Below are 19,874 nucleotides of genomic sequence, written 5' to 3' on the forward strand. Positions count from 1 at the left end.
CACAGCAGTGGCGACACTGCGAGGCGCCAGACTGGGTTATAAGCACTGTTACCAAGGGTTACAGACTCCAGTTTGCATCCACCCCTCCCCTTTTCAATGGTATACTGCAGTCGCAGGCCAGGGGGCAAAACGCAAGCATTTTGCAGGAAGAGATCAAAACACTGCAAGGCAAAAGAGCCATTCAGCTAGTGCCACCGGAGCAGGCTCACAGCGGTTTCTACTCCAGATACTTCCTGGTCCCAAAACGGGGTGGAGGCCTGCGTCCGATTCTAGACCTACGGGCACTGAACAAAAACTTGAGAAAGTACAAATTCAGAATGCTAACACACGCAGGTCTGGTACGGTTTGTGCGAGTTCAGAGCGCGACTCTCAGCGGAGAGAGTGACAGCCTTCCGGGCGTGTCTGTCAAAGTTCCGCAGGGGGGCGTGGATAACGTTCAGACTCAGGCTCCTCGGGCTGATGGCATCGGCTCTGTCCGTCATCCCTTTTGGTCGCTTACACATGCGTCCTTTTCAGCGGTGGGTGGCGTCGCTCAATCTAAGCCCTGCCCGCCATGGTCACCGACGGGTGCTTGCTTCGGTGACATGCATTCTCGCCCTACACAAGTGGAGGGATATCTCTTTCCTCACCACGGGTGTTGTTATGGGAACCGTGTGTCAAAGGTGGGCCGGAATGTGTGTAATATTTGTGCTGATCCTTAGTATTTCTTTTGGTGTTGGGTGGTTTTGTATGTTGTGCTGTTTTGTTTAGTTTTTACTTTTGCATGCGGTTTAATTTTATTGGATCATGGACCTGATTACACACACCTGGACCTCATTGGGCAGAACCCCTCACCACTGCATAAATGGAACTCTGAGCAGTTGCCGGAGAAGCAAGCACCTGAGGCAGACGCACGCAGCGCAGTTGAAGCGTGCCGCAAGGAATGAAGCTCCGGTTGAGAGCCAAAGGAAGGCGGACCAGCTGATCGCCTTGAAGACGTAGCGGGAGCCGTGTGAGACGGGGGCGTCGACCGTGTGGAGGAATGCCGAGGCTGACCGAGAAGTTGCGTGTGGGACCTGAAGGCCTGACGATCGGTGCATAAAGGAAAGTCTGCTCTCCCGACCGGCCTGGATGCGTGTGGCTGATGTTGGTGTAACACCTTGAAGTTTTTCGTTTTTTGTGTGTTCGTTTCAGCCGCACAGACGCTGGTTTTTTCCCCTCCACGGCCGGATTCAACGGTGGACTTCGGGGGGGCGCGGCTTTGGGACTGGACTCTTTTAGCTGGGACTTTTAATCAAATTTTTATGTCTTTTATTTTTTTAACAATTTACAGCTGTTTTTAGACTACTATTTATTAAATCCCTTTTTACATTTTTAATTGTTTCTAGTCATTTTTGCACAGTATTTTATCGAGCTGATTCAATCACCAGTGTGACACCTGCAAATTTTTGGCGTTGTCGGCAGGATCAGCTCTACTGTGTAAAAATGACTTCAGAAGCCCATGAGGATTGTAGTCCCATGATGGCACAGTTTACATTTCCGTGGTTTATGGGTGCCGCATATGTTCCAAGGTTTGGTGGTGACAGGTCAACATTTGCAGAATGGAGGGTTCAGGTGGAAGCCATGCTGCGTGCACAAGGACTGGGGCCCCAGCAGCAAGCAGACTTTATCATGAGTGCCCTAGAAGGGGAAGCCAAGCGTGAATTACTGTTGGTAGCACCTGATGAGAGGAATACTGGGGAGAAAGTGCTCGAGTTACTGAAGTGTGAATTCGCTAAACCTGCTTCTAAAGCCCAGTTAAGAGCTGCATTTTTTAACTGTCGTCAAAAATCTGATGAGTCTGTTCACCTCTTCATTTTAAGATTAAGGGAGCTGTTCTCTAGATGGCGCCAACATGACCAAGATGTTGCTGGGGACACTGATGACTTGCTCCTGGACCAGTTGTTGGTGGGGCTTCGTCCAGGCGCGGTGAAGCAAGAACTTAATCGACAGATTCGTCGCAGCAGAGACACAACTTTTCCAGAAGCCTGTCGAGAGGCCAGAGCACTGGAAAAAGAGCTAGAAGAGGAAGGGGAGGTTGTAACAGTCCAAAGAGTTGCAACTCAAAGACTCGCTTCACAGTCTGACCTGGACCAGCTCAAAGCTGAACTTCGTAATGAGTTGCAGCAAGAACTGAAAGATATGAAGGAACTCCTTTCAGAAATAAAAGCTTTAGCTGGTTCTAAAGGACCTGAAGTTGCGCATCCTCCCCCCCAACTTCCATCAGAAGCAAAGGTTGAACTGCCAGGAAGCTCAGCCCTCCAGCCACTTCCACCAGGACCTTTCAGAGTCGCCAGCCCCCGAACACTTGGACATCAATGGGATGCGTATGGCAGGCCCATCTGTAGACATTGTGGGGTGGCTGGTCACATGCAGCGGAGGTGTCCCCAGAGGTCTCGCCGCAATCAGGATTTTTAGAACCCCCTACAGCTGAGGGCCGGGCCGTGGGGGCATCAAAGAGTGGCGCAAAGTCGGCTCTAGTCGGTGAGTGCCCAACTGTCACGATTATTCTGAATAACCGTCCTGTTCCTTTTGTGATCCCAAGTCACTATGCTAAGCCAAAGTCTATTCAGAAAGTGCCTGGGGGACTGTGAAGCCCAGGTTGAAGAAGCGCCCTGGTTGACTCTGCGTGCTGCAAATGGCTTGGAGATCCCCTATGTGGGTTATGCGCTGCTGGATGGCATGGTGGGTGGTATTCGGGTATCGGGCAAGGGCATTGTGATAGTCGAAGATAAGTGTGTAGGTACTGAAAAAGGAATTCTTGGGATGAATGTTATTGAGGCTGTGTGGTCTGCCCTCACACAGGGAAACCATCCTGGTGTACCAGCATTCAAGGCTGTCCTTCAACCACAGGAAGGAAAGGCCTGGACACAAGCCTTTGCAGACTGTCAGTTGGCCTACACTCGCCAGCTGAAACCACCATTCCATGCTACTGCAAAATTAAAGCGGCAGTTGCCTGTTGTGATCCCACCACAATCGGAGATGGTGCTTTGGATCCAAGTAGCAGAGGGGGACCCTAAGGCCACTAGGGTTGTGATGGTAGAAGAACTAACCAATAATGACACCGAGTGGCAAGTGGGGCGTACGCTGACTTTGTTGAGAGGAAACTGTTTGCCATGTAGAGTCTGTAACCCGAATCCATATCCAGTTGAGGTTCCACAGCGCCAGCCAGTGGCCCAAGTAACAGAAATTGACCCGGTGGACATCCAAGGTGAGCATGAGCTGAGCCTTCAGTGGGTCGACGCGGAAGTGCTGGAGGTGGCAGTAAGGCGCATTGGAGCTTCAGAAGAAACTAGCAGTTCGGAAGCACATCCAGTTCTGGCCTTAAGGGGGGATGGTCTCACAGTTTGTTAACAGGAGCAGATGACCCAACTTCTACAACGTTGGACCAAGGTGTTTTCGAGCCACGAGGAGGATTTTGGCTGCACTGGAGTTGTCAAGCATCAGATTCCTACTGGTTCAGCTCCTCCGAGCAGGGAACGATACCGACCGGTTCCACCAAGCTTGTATGCAGAACTGCGCTCTCTCCTCAAAAACATGTTGGACAAAGGGGTGGTAAGGGAGAGTTCAAGTCCATGGGCAGCTCCTATTGTCTTGGTCAAAAAGAAGAATGGAGACTGGCGTTTCTGTGTTGACTATCGGAAGCTAAATGCTTTAACGCATAAGGACGCTTTCCCATTGCCTCGGATTGAAGAGTCACTAACCTGTCTGAAGGCTGCAAAATGGTATTCTACACTTGACCTTGCCAGTGGTTACTGGCAGGTTGAGGTAGACCCTGCGGATAGGGAAAAGACTGCTTTTGCCACGCCTATTGGCTTATACGAGTTCGATCGAATGCCCTTTGGACTTTGTAATGCCCCAGCCACTTTTCAGCGACTAATGCAGCGCTGTCTGGGGGGAATGGTGAATGACTCGTTGCTAATATACCTTGATGACATAATTGTCTTTTCATCTGACTTCCAGAGTCATTTGCAGCATCTGGAAGAGGTATTCCAACAACTTTACATCCATGGGTTGAAGCTACAACCAAGGAAGTGTCTTCTGTTCCAGAAGGAGGTGACGTACCTTGGGCACATCATCAGTGCGCAGGGTGTCTCGACAGACCCGGCTAAGACCGCGGTTGTGAGGGACTGGCCTGTCCCCCAAACTGTGAAACAGGTTCGGTCCTTCCTGGGTTTCGCGGGGTATTACCGCAGGTTCATCTCTGGGTTTTCCAAGATCGCCCTGCCATTAAACGCCCTTACCCATGGGTCGGCCACCGCGAAGAATTCACTTGTTTCCTGGTCTCCTACATGTCAGCAAGCTTTTGATCAACTGAAAGAGGCGTTGCTGAGTGCCCCTATTCTGGCATACGCTGATTTTACCAAACCATTCAGACTTTATACCGATGCCAGCTTTGAAGGTTTGGGAGCTATTCTTGCCCAAGTGCAAGATGGGAAAGAGCGGGTCATAGCATATGCCAGCCGCAGCTTGCATCCAACAGAGCGGAATGACCAAAACCACAGCTCTTTCAAGTTGGAGTTGTTGGCTTTGAAATGGGCGGTCACTGAAAAATTTAAAGACTACCTGTATGGGGCTGAGTTTACCGTATACACGGACAATAACCCCCTGGTGCACTTGGACTCAGCATGGTTGGGGGCTGTGGAGCAACGTTGGGTGGCACAGTTGGCAAACTACAAGTACTCCATCAGCTATAGGCCGGGGAAGCAAAATAAAAATGCAGATGCCCTGTCACGGCTGTCTTCACAGGAAGAGCCCACTTGCCACAATGTGACCAGCATGGAGACTACAGTGAAGGGCTGGGAGAGCAGGCAGCACGAAGACCCTGACCTCCAACAGCTGCGCCAGTGGAAGCTGCAACATGTGGATCAACCTGAGGTACGTGAGGCTGCCTCTGCAGATCTAAAACTGCTTCTCAGACAGTGGGGCAAGATCGAGCTCCGTAATGGGGTGTTGGGGAGGTGTTTTTTGGAGGCCAGTTCAGGGCAGGAGGTTTTTCAAGTCCTTATACCCAGAAGTGGGGCCAAAGACCTGTGGGCTGCATACCATCAGGAGATGGGTCATCCAAGCAGTGACAGGACACTATCAATTCTGCGTCAACGCTGCTACTGGCCACAAATGGCTAGAGATGTAACCGACTGGACAAACGCCTGCCTTCAGTGTGTCTGCGCAAAACGTGGCCCGGAGGTGAGGGCTCCCCTGATGTCCATTACAACTTCATACCCTTTTGAGGTGGTGGGGTTGGACTATTTGTCCCTGGGTCGGCCTGAGGATAGGTGGCCTTGTATCCTGGTCATGACCGACCTCTTTTCTAAATATGCCCAAGCCGTTCCCACTAAAGATCAGTCGGCAGCAACCACTGCCCGAACTGTGTACAATAACTGGATTCAGAAGTTTGGTTGCCCAGAACGGATTTTGACAGATCGAGGCGCTGCCTTCGAATCCTCAATATTCAAAGAGCTATGTCGCATCTATGGCTGTAAGAAAAGTCGTACTACAGCATATTGGCCTCAAGGTAATGGGGGTTGTGAACGTGTTAACCAGACATTGTTGGGTCTATTGAATTCACTTTCAGAGACTGAACATGGACAGTGGGCCGACCGCTTACCAGCCCTGGTGCAGGCCTATAACAACACCGTGCACAGCACTACTGGCTTCACTCCCCACTACGTAGTGTTCGGAAGACACGCTCGACTACCGGTAGACTGGTCGACAGGACTGGGACCTGAGGAGCAACCACAGACGTTACAAGGTTGGGTGAACTCTCATCATAAAGCTCTACAGAATGCTTATGAAGCTGTGAGACGACAAACGCAGAAGCGACAGGCGCTGGATCAGAGACGATACGACAAGCGTACCCACAAAACGCCCCTATTGCCTGGAGAGCGTGTATTAGTGCGTAATTTTCGCAGAAGGGCGAAAGGGAAGCTAGGTGTGAGATGGTCTCCTGAACCTTTCGTGGTGGTCTCCCAGCTCTCCGAAGGTAGCCCAGTGTATATCCTGCGGCCGGAGGCTAAGGAGACACCAACCCGCACTGTGCACCGAAATAACCTGCGAACATGTCCCCTTGTTCTGACTGAGAATGCTCCACCACTGAAACCGAATGGAAAATCAGCTGACCTGGAACCCAAACTTCCCCCTCCAACATTGTGGTTGCCAAGACTGATAATGGGATGCAACCCGCAACCAGTTAGATGCCCTGAAAGACAGCCACCAGCTGCTCCACCTAACCCTCCGGATGCATTCGAGGGCCTTGAACCTCTGCGTCGGTCCGAAAGGTCAAACTTAGGGAGACCTCCGGTGAGATATGAAGCAGAATAATGTTCGGGACGACCATTGTTAAAAGGGGGGGAAATGTCAAAGGTGGGCCGGAATGTGAACGGTCTGTGGGGCTCCCACATGCGATCAGTTCACATAAACTGCTTGGAACTCCTGGCGGTGTCTCTTGCACTGAAACATTTCTTACCCTTCCTGAATGGGCGCCATGTTTTAGTCAGGACTGACAATACCACAGTGGTGGCGTATATCAACAGACAAGGAGGGCTTCGCTCATTTCAGTTGCACACGCTAGCACACAGACTGATTATGTGGAGCAGCTCCCGACTTCTGTCGCTGCGGGCCATTCATGTACCGGGGATAATGAACCGAGGAGCCGACCTGCTCTCCAGAGGGAACCCGCGTTACAGGGAATGGAAGCTCCACAGCCAGGTGGTAGCCCAGATGTGGAGCATTTACGGTCAAGCAGAGGTCGATCTCTTTGCGTCAGCGGAGAACGCTCAATGTCAGATTTTCTACTCTCTGACGGACCAGAGCGCCCCCCTGGGGGTGGACGCTCTAGCGCACGAGTGGCCGTGCCGACTTCTGTATGCGTTCCCACCGTTGGAGTTGATTGCCCCTACCCTCACCAGGGTTCGGGAGGGGAAACACTCTCTTATCCTCGTAGCCCCTCGGTGGCCCGGGAAACACTGGCTAGCGGACATCATTCAGATGCTGCACAGCCAACCGTGGCCTCTGCCTTTACGCAGGGACCTCCTGTCGCAGGCCCGCGGGGAAATTTTTCATCCTCATCCGTAACGCTTGGCTCTGTGGGCCTGGCCCATGAGAGGCTGAATCTCATGGCAGCGGGACTCCCGCAGAACGCCGTGGACACGATCCAGAGTGCCAGAGCGCGGTCTACCCGCTCCGCCTACTGCGCCAAATGGCGCGTTTTTGAGGACTGGTGCGTAAAAATGGCCGTAATGCCTTTCCAGAGCCCCGTCCCAGTCATTCTATCGTTTCTTCAGGAACTGATTGAAAAAGGTTTGTCCTTTTCCACCATTAAAGTGTATCTGGCGGCCATATCCGCCTGTCACATAGGTCTTAATGACAAAACAGTGGGCCAGCATCCGCTTATTTGTCAGTTTATGAGGGGCGCACGGCGGCTCCGACCGGTGTCGAAAAGCCTTGTTGCTCCTTGGGATTTACCGGTGGTGCTAGACGCACTGTCATGCGCACCGTTTGAGCCACTGAGGCAAGTGAGCCTCAAAGCGCTCTCTTTTAAAACAGCTCTGCTTATTGCACTAGCTTCTGCTAAACGAGTGAGCGACATCCATGCGTTGTCAGTTCACCCGTCCTGTTTGCAGTTCTCCAGAGGGTTTTCTAAGGTTTTGTTGAAACCGAATCTGGCATTTATGCCCAAGGTTTTCAACCCTGCCATACCTTACCACTCCATTGAGTTTTTGGAATTTAACCCGCCTCCTTTTTCCTCTACGGAGCAAGAGAGGCTTCACACATTGTGTCCTGTGCGGGCGCTGCGCATGTATGTGGAGAGGACGGCTGGCTTCAGGAAATCTGAGCAGCTGTTTGTGTCGTGGGCTTCTCCTCACACAGGTAAGTCCATAACCAAACAACGCCTGTCACACTGGGTTGTGGGCGCTATAACCATGGCTTATAATAGCAGGGGGTTAACACCCCTGGCGGGCCTGCGCGCTCATTCCACTCGCGGCATGGCTTTTTCAGGGCATCTCTCTGGATGACGTGTGCACGGCTGCCAGTTGGGCAACACCTCACACTTTCATCAGATTTTATAGACTGGATGTCACTAGACCAGGGCTGCCTCACGCAGTGCTAGGTGTGGGGTCCACACCTACACCTGTATGATCAGCCTGGTTGTTCTCTGTTGGTCTTCGGAGTAACCTTATCTGGCAATACGGGAGTCTCTACATCCCATAGTGAGATACCGAAACGAATGTTGAAAGAGAACTTTAGGTTAAGAACTTAACCCCGGTTCTCTGAAACAGGAATGAGGTATCTCACCAGATCACCCTCCTTGCCTGGAGCGAGAAGAGGTGTGCTTACTTAGACTGAGGAGAGAAGATGGCGTCCGGCTCTTATAGCAGGAGGACGTCCCGCCTCCTGAGAACAGACGTCACCTTCTGTCTGCCAGTCAAGACTGGCGTAATGTAAAAGAGCTTCTGGGGGACAGCGCAGTGGCGTGTCCCATAGTGAGATACCTCAATCATGTTTCAGAGAACCGGGGTTAAGTTCTTAACCTAAAGTTCTGACAACTACAAAGGAACTTGAGGAACTCAGGGACTGGCCCCCTGCGGGTGCCCAGAGTCAGGACTTAACGAGGGGAATCAGCGTTTCAGTTTTATGCAGCTAAAAGCGGGAATAGTCTCCCCGAGGTAGTGAAAAATAGGCCTCAATTCTGTGCTAAGGTTTAAATCTAGACTCAAAATATTCCTGTTTATTTGTGTATATAACTGAAGGGTCCTTATCCACACCTATTTTATTTTCCTTTCTCTTTCCTTTCTTTTAAAGTCAATTATATAATGATTGTGTATGTTTTTAATCTTTGCACTGTTATGTATTGTGATTTTAATGCATTTTCCAGTTCCTTTCTGTAAAAATTGTGCTATACAAGTAAACTTGCTTTGCCTATATATATATATATATATATATAGAGGAAATTACAATGTTGATTTTGTAAAACTGCCACCTTGGAAAGATATGGAGCTTTTGTTACCGAGTTTCGAAGACATGTTTCATAATATTTCATGCTTTTAATGTGAGCAGCAAGCTAGTCTGGTGACTCTGCATTAATTGTGAATAAAAAGCAAATAAATGTAAGAAAAAGGACTAATAACCTTGAAATATTTAATGTTACAGAATAATTTGTTCTTCAGTGTAAAAAAAGCATGAAATGACAAGGATTCATGGGAAAAAAAACATCTCTCATCTCAGTATGTCTTTTCTCAAGGTCAGCATCCAGCGCTTTTCATGTTTGCCTCATCTGCTAATGAAACATTTTCACAAGGGGGATCAGTCTGTAGTAGAGACACATTCTGTCCTCGTGGCCCGCCCCCTCAAAAAGAAAAAAAAACAACAACGCCACAGCGGCTCTGCAGTGACTACGTCACAGTGCAGCTGTGAACATATGAGGGAATCTGCCCAAAAATCAGGGTCTGGGTGACTCCTGCTTCGTTCACGCAGAGCCCAGTTTAAACAAATCCAGACACACATGAACTAATGGAGCCACGACACGAGGATTTATCCACCCACAAATGCACACAAACACTCAGTCATGCTGGGTTCCAGAAAGAGGGGTCAGAGCCACTCGTGCTGAATGACTGCGAGGCAGAGTGGAGTAGAGGAGATGAGGGGAATCCAAACTCTTCCTGTCCTTTTTCCCTCTCTTTTCCTTCATGCGCTCCCTCTTCCCGTCTCGGCGGCACATTTAGCAGTTTCACATGAGGTCCATCAGTTTTTTACTTCAACACCTCTTAATATACGGACAGCTGATGTAGCATCCAGAGTTTCTGTCAGTGCTGGACTCGGGTTTCAGGAAGAAGAAATGAACCTTCATGTGGATTTTGCCTAAGGGGGTCAAATTCAACCACATCAAAAGAACCACACTATCCTCCAGCAATTGGAAATGTGTTGTGTTGAAGGAACTCCGGGGACGTTTTCTGTGGATTTAATGTTTCAGCCTGCAGTTCTTAGGTGACCTTAACCCTTGCGCTATCTTAGATGACCCCACCCTTACTTTGACGTGTTATTCCTACCAAGAAAAAGGTGGATAAAGGTGGAAAGATTTCATGTAATCCATGGACATCAGTGAAGATCACAAATCATTGAAGAAAAAAGGTTCAGCGCACTGTCTAGTGGGTCTAGATGACCCAACTCCCAATGTTAAAGTGCCTAGGATAGCACAAGGGTTGAGCTAATTTCACATCGCCCTTGGCAATGGGCGTTTAGATGACCACTTCCAATGAAAAGTCTGTGTAAACGCGTCAATGCATATTTTGGGTGTCCGCGTTTAAAACTATTATGTTCACTCATCGCTTCACACATTTTTGTTTTGGCCTCTACCGAAAAAACGCACATTGAAAGTTAAACCAGATTTAACTGTAACCAATCGGGGACTCGGATTTGGTGGAAACGTTTGGATGGCGTCCCTTTGAACCTCTTTTTAAACATTACGGTATTCCTGAAGAACTAAAGTCTGACAGTCGTTTAGTTCTGAGCATGTTAGCAGATTTGTAGAAAGCTGGAGTTTTGGACATGCAAAGTTCAGCCTACATTTACAACAGGGCAGTAGTGAAGCAGAACAGGCTGTGATTACAGTTAGAAGTTGCTGAGAACTCATTCAATTCAATTTCAATTCAATTCAATTTTATTTGTATAGCCCAAAATCACAACAACAGTCGTCTCGATGGGCTTCGAAGTAAAACATGAAATCAAAAGGATCACGAATACAAAGAGTTCAATAGAAAAATACTAAAATGAACTAACAAACTGACTAAGCTATACTGGCATCCCTGCCCTTAGACCCCCCTTCGCGGTAAGGAAAAACTCCCAAAAAAACCGGATTCCGGAAAAAACGAAGAAACCTCAGGGGTGCCCACATGAAGGAGGGATCCTCCCCCAGGACGGACAGGCGATTTACCAGAACTCTTAGAGAAGAATTAACTTATCTAAATCTACAACTACATATATAAAAGTCCAGCAGACGAGCTTCATCCAGCCGTGGTTGTGGGGACAGTCAAAGGCGCGAGTCGAGCCGGAGACAGGAACCACAGCCAGGTGTAGGAGCAGGAGCAGAGACGAGGTAAACGGTCAGGAACTGGAGCACGGATGAGCCAACTGGAGTCTGGAAGCACTCCCACTCCCCAGGAGGGGAGAGGAAAAGAGGGACAATACATGAATCGCACTGCACCAAACACAGGCATGGAGAACTAAATGATAAATTATGATCAAGAAAAGAGGAGAGGAAGGGTAGAAGTAAAAAAGGAAAGAGGACAGAACCCCAGTGCACCATAGTTACCCCAGCTTCAACTTCTAGCAGCCTTTTAAAAGAAATAGTTATTATTAAGTTTAATTTAAACAAACTAACATTAAGTTAAATAATCTCTGAATACTAACTAGTCTGACAATAAGCCTCTCCAAAGAGGAATGTTTTCAGTCTAGCTTTGAATGTAGAAACTGAGTCGGCCTCTCTTACATGAGCTGGGAGTTTATTCCATAAGGCAGGGGCTTGGTGGCTAAACGCTCTACCTCCAACCGTACTTTTACTAATTCTAGGAACCACAAGCAGTCCTGCATTTTGCGAGCGAAGTGTTCTGATTGGTTGGTAAGGGACTATGAGGTCCTTAATATAGGACGGGGCCATTCCATGTAAGGCCTTATAGGTTAACAGGAGGATCTTGAACTTAATTCTAGAATCAACTGGGAGCCAATGGAGCGAAACTAACACAGGAGTGATGTGATCTCTTCTGCTGGTTCCAGCTAACAATCTAGCAGCTGCGTTCTGAACAAGCTGGAGACTTCTTAAGGAACTCTTAGGACACGCTGCTAACAAGGAGTTACAGTAATCCAGCCTCGACGTAACAAATGCATGGATGAGTTTTTCAGCATCACTCTTAGAAAGTATATTTCTGATCTTAGCAATATTCCGCAGGTGAAAAAAGGCAGTTCTACATGCCTGAGATATGTGAGCCTTAAATGATAAATCCTGGTCAAGTAAAACCCCAAGGTTTCTAACTGTGGAATTGGGGGCTATACTTATACCATCCAGGGAGACTATCTGAGCAGACAGAGCATCTCTGAGGTTTTTAGGACCAAGTATAATGACCTCAGTTTTTTCTGGGTTCAAGAGGAGGTAATTAATTGTCATCCAGGTCTTGATGTCACTGATGCAGGCGTTCAGTTTCTCTATCTGGTCATTCTGGTCAGGCCTCATGGATAAATACAACTGCGTATCGTCGGCATAACAATGAAAATTAATGCTGTGTTTCCTGATTATGTTTCCTAGGGGTAACATATAAAGCGTAAACAGGATCGGTCCCAAGACTGAGCCCTGTGGGACTCCATAGTTGACTCGAGTGCACTGAGAGGAATGGCCATTTACATTAACGAACTGATACCTATCAGACAGATAGGATTTAAATCACTGGAGAGCAGATCCTCTGATCCCTATGTCCTGCTCTAATCTATGGAGTAAAATACCGTGGTCGATAGTGTCAAAGGCAGCACTGAGGTCCAACAGGACCAGAATAGAAAGTAGTCCCTTTTCTGAGGCCAATAACAAGTCATTAGAGACTTTAACTAGTGCAGTTTCCGTACTGTGGTGAGGTCTAAACCCCGACTGAAAGTCTTCAAAGTGGCTGTTGTCCTGTAGGTGGCAGTAAAGCTGCTTAACTACAACTCTTTCTAGGATTTTAGAAATAAAGGGCAGGTTTGATATCGGTCTATAGTTGGCCAAGATGCTAGGATCCAAACTGGGCTTTTTCAGAAGAGGTTTAACAACTGCATATTTAAAAGACTGTGGCACGTAACCCGTTTCCAGAGAGGCATTTATCATTGTTAATATGGGATCATTAATTAGGGGAAAAGTTTCTTTAAAAAGTCTAGTGGGAATTGGGTCTAACAGACACGTTGAGGATTTGGAGGACGTAATAATTGATGTTATTTCCGCTTGATCCACAGCAGTGAAGCAGTCTAATGTTACAGAGGTTTCTATGGATGCCTCCATTTCTACCGCTTCAGCCTGTTCTGGGCTGATAGTAGGAATAACTTGATTTAATTTATGTCTAATATTTGAGATTTTACTATGGAAAAATGTAAGAAAATCATCAGAGCTGAGAGAAACAGGAACATGTGGTTCTACTGAGCTCTGACTGCGAGTTAATTTAGCTATAGTGCTAAAAAGAAATCTTGGATTGTTTCCATTCTCTGATATTAAGGTTGAATAGTACTGGCTTCTAGCTCTACGCAGAGCTTTTTTATAATTTAATAGGCTATGTTTCCAGATATCCAGAGACTGCTCTGAACCGGAGCGGCGCCATTCTCTTTCCAACTTACGGGTTTCTCGTTTAAGAGAACGAGTTTCACCGTTAAACCACGGTGCTACTCGGTTTTGTCTGACGAACTTAGGTTTCAAGGGGGCAACAACATCGAGTGTACTCCTGAGGGCTTGTAAGGCATCATTAACAAAGTGGTCATTTATACTAGGACTGATACTATGGGAGCTGGTCTCAGAGTATTTTCTCAGAATATCACTAAGTACTGGCTGAACTGTGTGTTTAAACTCAGACACAGAACGGTCAGTTAAGGTTCTTCTAAGTTGTTTCTTATTCACTGGGGCAGAAGGATGTTCCAGTGTAAGCTGGAAGGTAATCATAAAGTGATCAGAAATGATGGGGTTAAGAGGAAGGACACTCAGCTGGCTGATCTCTATACCATGGGTTAGAACAAGATCCAGGGTGTGCTTATGACAGTGAGTGGGTTCATTCACACTTTGGGTGAAACCAACATCATCTAATAAAGCTGCAAAAGCCTTTCCTAGACAGTCACTGGGGTCATCAACATGAATATTAAAATCCCCTAATATTATAGTTTGATCAGAATCTAAGACAATAGTCGATAGGAAGTCGGAAAACTCAGTTAAAAATTCTGAATATGGGCCGGGGGGGCGATAAATAATTATGAGTAAAACAGGTTTTGGAGTTTTCCTGTTTGGGTGACTTAAAGACAATATGATGTTTTCAAATGAATTATAAGCATTTTTAACTTTAGGGCTGAGAAGTAAGCTAGACTGTGATATTACTGCCAAACCACCTCCTTTCCCTGAAATCCTGGATTTCTGATAGTTAGCATAAGTGGGGGGGGTTGCTTCATTCAATCTAACATAGTCATCCTGATGGAGCCAAGTTTCTGTTAAGGCTAAAAGACTAAGGTTTTTATCAGTAATTAACACGTTGACTAAGAGGGACTTGGAGGAAATGGATCGAATGTTTAATAAACCGCATTTAATGACATCATAATTCTGCTTGTGAGAACTGCTGTCTGTCACTTTAAGGTTTCTATGACGCGCTCCTTTCATTTGTCTTTCAGCACATAAGCTAAAGCTAGGACCTGCTTGACTTTCCCTGCATGGGTTTTGCACCGGCACTAACCCTAAGGGAGGCTCAGAGGAGCGTTTTACACTGCTGCTCTGCGCCCGGGTCTCCTCTAAGGATTGTCAGGTTAACAGACTAAGGCTAGCAGAAATGTTTCTAGAAAGAAGAGCGGTACCGTCCCGGGTGGGATGGACGCCGTCTCTCCGCATGAGACCGGGCTTCCCCCAAAACGCGCTCCAGTTATCCACAAAACCAACGCCGTTTTCTGGGCACCATCTAGAAAGCCAGCGGTTAAATGATGAAAAGCGGCTGTACATTTCATCACTGACTAATGAAATGTACAGCCGCAGGGAGCATGTGCCCCGCCCAGCGTATTTTCTGTTTTTAACCAATCGCAAATTTCTGTCTGACCATAAGGATAATTCTCATGTAAACAGTTAAAAATATTCCAGATGATTTACTGTTGTCACAATACAGTGTCACATTTGGTTACAGTCCTGACTCGTACCTCGGGTTGGGGTGGGGGGATGCCCAGAACTCCTGCGTGGTGATAAGGTGCTCATCTGGGGTTGTGGGCACTCTTCTGGGTCAGGGTCTCACATTGGGCCCTCCTGGCGTGGCGGGGGGGGGCTGTTCTCCTGGTTGGGCTGGAGCTTGTACTCTCTTTCCCCCCATGCCTCCCTGCTCTCTGGCTTTAGGGGCCCCCGTGGCGGTCCTGCTGGCCCTGGCCTGGGTGGCGGATGTGATCGCCCGGGGGGCGGTTGTTCTCCATCTGCTATCGTGTGGGTGTTGGGGGGTTCTGGCTGCCGCTGCGGCGGGGGTCTTGGTGTGGGGATGGCTGGGAACTCTCCCTCCTTCTTTTCACATTCCATTATCTACTTTAGAAGAACATAAACATTCACTTGAGCACAGGTGTTTGCTCATCTAGTTTGCGTGATTGAATGAAATATTTCACAATAGTTTTGTTTGAAGGCATAAGTATGCGTGTGTGAACAATATTTGTATTGTGTACATGTGAACATTTTTTGAGCCAACAGGTGTGCTTATAACATAACAATCACTTGAGCCCAGGTGTTAGCTCACCTTTGCACAAATAGTTTGCGTGTTTGAATGAAATGTTTCACACTAGTTGGTTGAATGCATAAGTATGCACGTAGGAACATTATTTGTATTGTGTACAAGTTGACAGGTGAACTTTTTTGGAGCCAGCAGGTATGTTTGTGGCATTTGGGTGTGTGTGTGGACAGACCCCGCCCTTTTAGACTTGAAGTACATCTGAACCTCACTGTAATGAGTATAACCATCCGGCAACTTGTTGCTTTATGCTGCCTCAATGTTTTACGCCCCCTTTCTATAATCACCCTCCTATCCCCCACTTCTCTAACATCCCTCTCTCTTCTTCCCTCCTTTCCTTTTCCGTCCGGTCAACACAAAAGATTTTCAAATATGATTAAAATTAATAAAGTTTGGCCTAGATTACAAAAGGGGTTTATTCAGACATACCTCTGGTTTGTCAGAAGATTCATAAGCCCTGTTGTTAAAATAAAATACGTCCATCACAAGAGGCCTTCAGCTCTCATCTGTTTGCCCAGCTGTTGGACAGGACAAGTAAAAAAATAATAATAATAATGCACTTTTTTGTGTGTGAGTAATTCATTGCGATTAATGCGATAACTTTAAAACTTGATATGCTTTGGCGAATCCTGAAGGGATGTGTGACAACATTTAAGTACAGTAGAACAAACTTATCTGCTCTTTCCATCCGTCTGCATGATTCAATCTGCAGTTGTTTAAGGGGGTGTTGTTGCTGTTGCGGGTTTCCTGTGAGCTATACACGGCAAAAGATTTCCATTTGGTTTGACTTTGTCCTTTTTGTAAATCTGACATTAGAATATCTTTAAATAAACAACTACAAGGAAAGACACACGTCCTTTTTTTCTGGTTTAGTTCAGAATTTGTTCTTAAAGTTTTGTAACCTGTACAAAAATCAGCACCAAATGAACACTTTGATGTGCCAGAAAGAGGAGCTGAAAGTTTTTCTACTTTATTTAAAAAAGCATTACGTTATATAAAAAAAGAACATTTTAACTTTATCCATTTAAAATAAAGTTGGATAATAGAATACGTAGAATACTCAGTGGCGTCTTTGTTAACCTGATCTTTCCTTGTATGGAACTCACAGAGACTTTGCACTTATCTGTGTGTTGAATCAGCTCGCATGTGAAACTGTTACTGCTGGGTGAGGGGCTGCATGTCTGTGGACTTCCTGTTTACAGAAGTTTATTTAGGCTAGTTTTACCATCATTTATTTTTTACAAAATGTAAAATTAAATCAATTCTAAACAGGCAAAAAAGTTGTTTTTTAAGGTGAAAGTTCAATTGGGAAGAACTGTTTTCAGTGAGACTACAGTTATCTACAAGTTGAACCTGTCTGCGTCATTTGGTCTTTTCGTGGCTCAGCTTGTCATTATGGGTTACCTGTTAACTCTCACACTGTGGCTAAGCCTTATTCATGTCGTCTTAAGTTTCTCTGGCTTCCTGGAAATTGTCTGGTGGAAGTAACTAAGGCTTACAAAAAGGACATTTAGTTTCCTGAAACAACGTTTTAACACTTATGTTTTGTGTTTCTTTAAAGCAAGACTTGAATGTAAAGAGCGAAAAAGCAAAAGCCCAAAAAAAGGCATAAAAAGAAACCAACCCAGACATCTTGATGTCTTGAACTGTTTTAACAGACAAAATCTGAAAACTCAAACCCTACATAGTGTCTTACATATTGTGTTGTCAGTTTAATGTAATGGATCTGAATCCAATCTATTTACTGCACAAACACTAATGGGTTCCATTGGAAGTAATTCAGAAACACAACTCATTTGCGTAGTTCTCCTTTCTTAAAGTATTTGGTAGATGTAACACTGCATTCATAAAACAGATTTGTCACTAGTGAAACAAATTCATTTTATTTAATTACAGTGTCAACATTGCTTTATTTTTTTTTAAAGTTTACATGCTCCTTTACGTCTGTCTCCTCTACATTTTCCTGCATTGGACATTGTTACTGGATTAAAAAAGTATTCCTCTGCTCTTTATTTTATATACATTTCTGATATTTTTCATCTACAGTAAAAAGAATAACCCTTGTGGTATCTTAGATGACCCCACCCTTGCATTTACCTGTTCTCCCTACCATGACAAAGGTGGATTAAGGTGGAAAGATTTCATGTAATCCACGGAGACCATTAAGGTTCACAAATCATTGAAGAAAAAAGGTTCAGTGCACTGTGTGTTGGGTCTAGATGACCCAACTCAACTTTAACCCAATGCTAAAGTGCCTAGGATAGCACAAGGGTTACATGAAAACAGTTAAAGACTGATTATAATGTAAAGAAAGAATGTGTCATCTTGAGTTGTGTAGTAAGAAATGAAGACCAGAAGACCCGTGTGAGGAATTCATGTTTTGCTTGAAAAAACCTTAAAGGTTAAAAAGAACTGCATTTTCGTCTTTTAGTTTGATGAGCTGCATCCTTAGCCCTTGTTGTAGCCACTCCTCCAGCTTGGGGGTTACTACCCCGAGTGCTCCAATTACCACAGGCACCACTGTCACCTTCACTTTCCTGGCTTTCTCCAGTTCTTCTCTGAGTCCTTGGTATTTCTCCAGTTTCTCATGTTCCTTCTTCCTGATGTCCCCATCGCTTGGCACTGCCACATCCACCACAACGGCTTTCCTCTGTTCTTTATCCACCACTAAGCTGTCTGGTTGGTTCGCCATTGCCATCCTATCAGTCTGGATCTGGAAGTCCCACAGGATCTTTGCCCTTTCATTCTCTACCACCTTCGGAGGTGTTTCCCTTTTTGACCTTGGGGTTTCCAGTTCATATTCTGCACACATGTTCCTGTATATTGTTCCAGCCACTTGATTGTGGCGCTCCATGTATGCTTTCCCTGCCAGCATCTTACACCCTGCAGTTATGTGCTGGATAATTTCAGGTGCCTTGTTGCACAGCCTACACCTTGGGTCTTGTCTGGTGTAGTAGATCTGAGCCTCTATTGCTCTGGTGCTCAGGGCTTGTTCCTGAGCTGGCAGGATGAGTGCTTCAGTGCTGTCCTGTAGGCCGGCCCTTTCTAGCCATTGGTAGGACTTCTTAATATCGGCCACTACAGTTATGGTCCGGTGGTACATCCCATGCAGGGGTTTGTCCTCCCATGAGGATCTGTCCTCCAGAACTGTATCCTCTGCTCTCCATTGCCTGAGACATTCACTGAGCACACTGTCAGTTGGGGCCTTGAGCTTGATGTATTCATGGATCTTGGATGTTTCATCCTGGATAGTGGCTTCCACGCTCACTAGTCCTCAGCCTCCTTCCTTGCAGCTAGCATACATTCTCAGGGTGCTGGATTTGGGATGGAACCCTCCATGCATGGTGAGGAGCTTTTGTGTCTTAACATCCATGGCGTATCTCTTCCGTTGGCCATCTTATTATTCCTGCAGGGTATCTGATAACTGGCAGTGCGTAGCTAGCAGGTCCGTTGCCCCTGATGGTGCATAGTTGGTGTTCACGTCAAGCTCTTGTTTGTCTCGTCAAGCCTGCGCCTAAACTCTCTCTCTCTACTCACCCCCAGGAATCCATAGCCACGATTGGTCGCCAGAATCAGCCTCAGCCCGGATCCCCCATTCTGTCTTCTCCTGCGGTCACACCTCGAGCCTCTGCCGTTACCTCTTTTCTTCGGATCTCCACTTCAGACGTCTGCATCTTCCTGCGGAGGAATCCACCAGTGACGCCACCTACATCTGCCTCACGCCTGGGACCTCCCTCAAGTCCTGCTCACGCTCTGCCTACTGATCCTCCTATTAAATCTCTTACCTGCCACGCTCGTCTCCCGCTGTGTTTCTTCTGGGTTCCAGCATCTGGGTTCGAAAGTGTTCTGTAGCCATGACAGGTTGTGTCAGAACAACCTTGGGTCAATTACTATTTCAGGCAGGCAGCTCAGCAGTGTGTTTACCTGTGGACGGTTCACCCCAATAAACTCACCTGTTCCGTGACCTACTTAAAGAACCAGGTGTGCTCTACGCCCTGTGTCAGTGAGCGCTGCGTTTGTCACCCCACCCTCCTCCCTGGCTTCCACCTGTGAGCTCTGTTAGGAGCAGTTTTATACCCGAAGTTTTCTTTGGAGATCTTGTTTTATTGTATCTGAACGGAGCCTTTTGCCAAACTAAAAGAAATCTGGAAAATAAATCATTCTCTACTCCATGAGTTGTCTGTATTAAAAGTATTGCAGTGTTCTGACCTTTTCATTATTATAGTGAAAGTGACAATTGCAGGTTAATTGGAAAACATTAAGGACACTGGCCTTCAAGGCCTGGAGTTTGACACCATTAGTTGAGTCTGAAGACTTCAAACTCCATTCAATTAATATATTAAAAAGTTAAAAAATATTGACAAATTATTTTTTGTTCTGTCTAGCACAAAAATGTACATC

At 46.5% G+C, this 19,874-nt stretch overlaps 1 pseudogene; it reads left to right on the forward strand.

Annotated features, from left to right (window-relative positions):
- The first annotated feature begins 6,372 nt into the window (after window positions 1-6,372).
- Window positions 6,373-7,128, forward strand: LOC111948354 (annotated as a pseudogene).
- Window positions 7,129-19,874: the final 12,746 nt, after the last annotated feature.

The sequence above is a fragment of the Oryzias latipes genome, chromosome 1, assembly GCF_002234675.1.
Source record: "Oryzias latipes chromosome 1, ASM223467v1".
In the NCBI taxonomy this organism is placed as follows: domain Eukaryota; kingdom Metazoa; phylum Chordata; class Actinopteri; order Beloniformes; family Adrianichthyidae; genus Oryzias; species Oryzias latipes.